The sequence below is a fragment of the Manihot esculenta genome, chromosome 16 (assembly GCF_001659605.2).
Source record: "Manihot esculenta cultivar AM560-2 chromosome 16, M.esculenta_v8, whole genome shotgun sequence".
In the NCBI taxonomy this organism is placed as follows: Eukaryota; Viridiplantae; Streptophyta; class Magnoliopsida; order Malpighiales; family Euphorbiaceae; genus Manihot; species Manihot esculenta.
Genome location: NC_035176.2, coordinates 26599170 through 26603433, shown reverse-complemented (window position 1 = coordinate 26603433; position 4264 = coordinate 26599170).

The window sequence follows — 4264 nt, the reverse complement described above, 5'->3', positions numbered from 1 at the left end:
TGAGGTGGTCGGATAAGCTGTGCACGCTCCTCAGTCCGTGGTTTGGCCAGGTGTTTGCCTCCAGATCGTGAGTAGAGGTTAGGCCACGTTTCCCTTGACTCATCTGCAAGCTTTTAATCAGCTTGTGCAGAGGGTTGAGTGTGTTTCAAGAGGTTTTGAAAGGTTTTTGAGAGAAAAGAGAGTTGTGAGGGTTTGAAGCTTGTGAAGGGGATTTGTTGAGTTCAAGTTGTTCCTCTTCTGGTTTCAGGAGGTAAGGAAGGTTTTTAGACTTGTTTTAATGGTTTTTAACAGGTTTTCAAGAGGTTAGAGGAGGTTATGCATGAGTTGCATGCTTAGGTTAGTTTTGATAAGTTTGATTATGTGTTATGCTTGTTGTTTTGTTGGGGTTAATAGGTAGTTTTGGACCCCTTTGTGCATATACCAGAGTATATGTAAGGTGAAGAGTTGTGATATGCATGTTAGAGTAGAGTTGGTGCTTGGCAGAAGGTGGCTGTGCACGAAGCTGAGTTCCTGATGAACTCAGGTTCGGCCGCCAAAGGGAGGTTTCGGCCGCCGAACCCCTTGCATGGTGGCTTAGACTGCCACAGCTTACCCCTGAGTGTCTTGAGCTTCGGCTCTGTTTAGGGGATTCGGCTTCCGAAGGTAGCACCCGAAAGGGTTCGGCCGCCGAAAGAGGAGATTCGGCCGCCGAAGGTAGTTGAGTTTCGGCTCTGTTCAGGACATTCGGCCGCCGAACCTGCCGCCGAATGTGTTCTGTCCAGCCTTCTTTTGCATGCTTTGTGTGATTGGTTTAGAGGTTCAGAGGGGATTATAGGGGATTGTTGAAGAGTATGTTTGACACCTCATTCGAGTCCATTTGTGTAGGATTGGACCCGACAGTTCAGGGAGGTCGTCAGGATTAGCAGTTGCTGAGTCAGTCAGGTTTCTGCTTGAGGAGCAGAGGTGAGTAGAACTAAACTTAATCTTTTATTTAAAGGAACAGAATGCTTTTCAGCATAGTTCATGCATCATGAATGCTATGATATATATTAGGGTGATTGCACTAGAATCACGAAGATGGTGCATTGCATTATTTACTGATAATGAGGATTGGACCAAGGCGACATCAATAGCCCGTCGAGGGAGTTTTGAGGTCATGTCTAATCCAAGGTGTGGAATGTCTGTGTTGTGACGCATTTCATGACAGAGTGTATTTAATGAACTGTTTTTCAGTGTTTCTACTCACTGGGCTTTAGAAGCTCATCCCTTTCCCTTAATCCCAGTTTTGCAGGTACAGAGTTAGCTGGGAAGTTAGAAGCATCAGAGTGTTGGCTTCAGTATTGCTTGTGTAATAGAGTAACGGACATGATGTAAATTAAAGAGATATGTATTACAGATGTATAGATAGCTAGTTAAGGTGCTTATGGATTAGTATGTGCTTTGCCTATAGTATGTTTTATCCCTTGTGTATGCATGTATCCTGTTTTTAGTTTCTTGATGAGAAATGAGTCAAACCAGGCTTAATAAATGTTGTGTTTCGAAAACCCAGTGAATTATAACTGTGAGGGAAGACAGGGTTTATTCTCTTGACCCAAGACCAGTGCCGAGGGAAGATCAGGTTTGATTCCTGTGACCTATAGAGAGGCCATTAGAGAAGACCAGGTTTGATTCCTGTGACTCTATGGTTAGCCAAGGATAACTTATGATATGCTGACCCTATATGGTGGGTTCTATGTTTCAGAGCATAGTGCATGGAGGTTACTTGGTAGAGTATCACTGGTTTAGCCCTGAGGGCTGTTTCAGATTGTAATATCTGATGTTTTAAAGGTTAAGTCTGGTAGTTTTTTTTAGAAAAGTTTTACAGTTGTCGGATCATGTATGGGATTTTAACAGGTACACAGAGTTCAGGATAGGCTTACTACGGGTCTAGGCGGCCTTAAGCCGATCTGGATCCTAGTGCCGAGCGGTTCGGGCCGTTACAGAGAGGTACCGGTTTCCGGGTCGTTACAGTTGGTATCAGAGCAGTTTGGTTCATATGATCGGACCTATAGGGTATGAGCCCTAGGTTATGATCGGACCTACAGTTGGTATCAGAGCAGTTTGGTTCATATAATCAGACCTATAGGGTATGAGCCCTAGGTTATGCTCGGATCTACAGATGGTATCAGAGCATAGGGTCTCCAAAGTACGGTGTGTGAGCAATTTGTTCAAGGATTAGAGAGATCCCACATCGAAAGGAGATTGGTTTAGAGTCATAGGAAGGCAAGCACAATAAGTAAAATCATGTCCACTAGGCTGAGATATTGAGATTTGTTTTGCATGCAGATATGAAATGCCATGAGTATATGCATGTGCATTAATGTGATGCTATGTATGCATGTATATGTTTTATGTTCATGTGTTTTCATATGAACTATATGTGTGTTAATGATTGTTCTTTGTGTGTTGTTCTTCAGGAGAGCTCAGATGAGTGGTGTTAGTCACTCTGTGGATTCAGATCCGTCTGAAGAGTCTTATGATGGAAATAGAGAAGGAATGGATCTAGGAATCAGAAGAGAGATGGAAGTAGATGTGCAAAGAAGGAGTGTAGGTTTACAGGTGAATATGGACGAGAAATCTTTAGATGATGCTCAGACTAAGGATTCTAGAATTTCTGGTTTAGGAGAGAATGATCCCTCTACTTGGAGTACAGCTGCCACTAGAGGCAAAACATGGGGGAGAACTAGTAAGAAAAAGGTCAGAGGCCTTAGAAGGTCAAGAAAGAGAGAATTAGGGACTAGTGGTGCTGGTCCGAGTTTTGCTAGAGGCAAACCAAAGTGTTTGAGGTGTGGAAGATTTCATAAGGGAGTTTGTCTTGTTGGCACGACAGGATGTTATAGGTGTGGACAGGAGGGACATATGATGCGTGAGTGTCCTTTTGCGCCCCAGTTGATTCAGTCTCACGGGGCAGATACAGATAGAATAGCTCAGGCTGACTGGCAAGGAGGAGAGGCTGACACATCTGACACCTTTGTGCCAGGTATGATCATATTTTAAGTAAGCTGAGATTTGTTGTTTTTGGTGACTCTAGTAGGATGTCAGTTTTGGTGACAAAAGTAAAAGGTAAAATAGAGATTCAGAGAAAGAGTTATTATGAGATGCTATAATCTCAGATTGTCATAACCCCAGGCATAGACAGATAAAGTAAAAAGAGAAAGTAAGACAGAAAACAGAACAAGAAGTAGAAAGTGATAGATTAGTGTAAGGTGAAAAGAAGAAGTAAGAATGAGTTCAGAAAGATATTAGAATTAGTCTGGGATTAGATGGTAGTTGAGGCTGAGGAAAAAGGGTGAGCCTTTTCTTCAGTAGGATTCCCGAAGGAAGTTCCATTAGCTTTGGCTTGGATCTTCACCCTGATATAGCAGGAGGCTAACACATCATACACGGTGACGTCAGATACGTTCACTTAGAAGTGTTCAGATGTGTGTGCTGTTGGGTTGTGACCGCAGTGTTTCGCTTTCCTTGTTGTTGTGAGCTGTTGATAGGATGGGTTTGATGACTTATGGGCGTAGAGAGTGTTTCTTGGGTCAGTGGACCTGAGTGTGATCCATCTGAAGCAGAGTCAGTCAGTTCAGTTTAGAGTTTGTGGTGAGTAGATGCAATCCAGCTGACCTTATGGTTCTAGAGGTGACTGTATGATGTCATTCTAGGGCGGATTGATGCATTACTCATGGTACTACCTGTGTCCGTTGACAAGGTAGGGAAACTGGATGGATCAGGCAGTCCTTTAGGGGGACAGTGTATAGGGGTGCCTAGAAGTTGATGTCAGCCCATCAGGCTCATGGTTATTCAGGAAAGGTTATCAGAGGGTTGTTCTAGTTCTTGTGAGCAATAGAACAGTCAGGTCAGGGAATCAGCCTCAGTACCCTTTACTAGCGAGTACTGGAAGTGTTCTAGGCAAACTGTCAGGTTTACCATCTGTTAGGAAATTAGAGTGTGAAATGAGAATGATGTCTAGACGCAGAATCATTTCTTTCCTTCTATCCTACCGGATGACACCTGCAGAGAGGATTAAGAGTTATAAGAATAGTGAGAGAGGTTTAGTAGCTAAGGATTTTATCTGACCTAGTACCTCACTCTGGAATAGTCCAGTATTGTTATGGGAAACGAAGGATAGATCCTCGAGACTTTGTTACAAGATCACTACTAAGGCCAAGTGTTTTTAGTAAAGATTGGTGATTGCCTAGAACAGTTAGTAGGAACTGATTAGTTAATTGTGGTTTAAGGTGATCAGAATTTGGATACT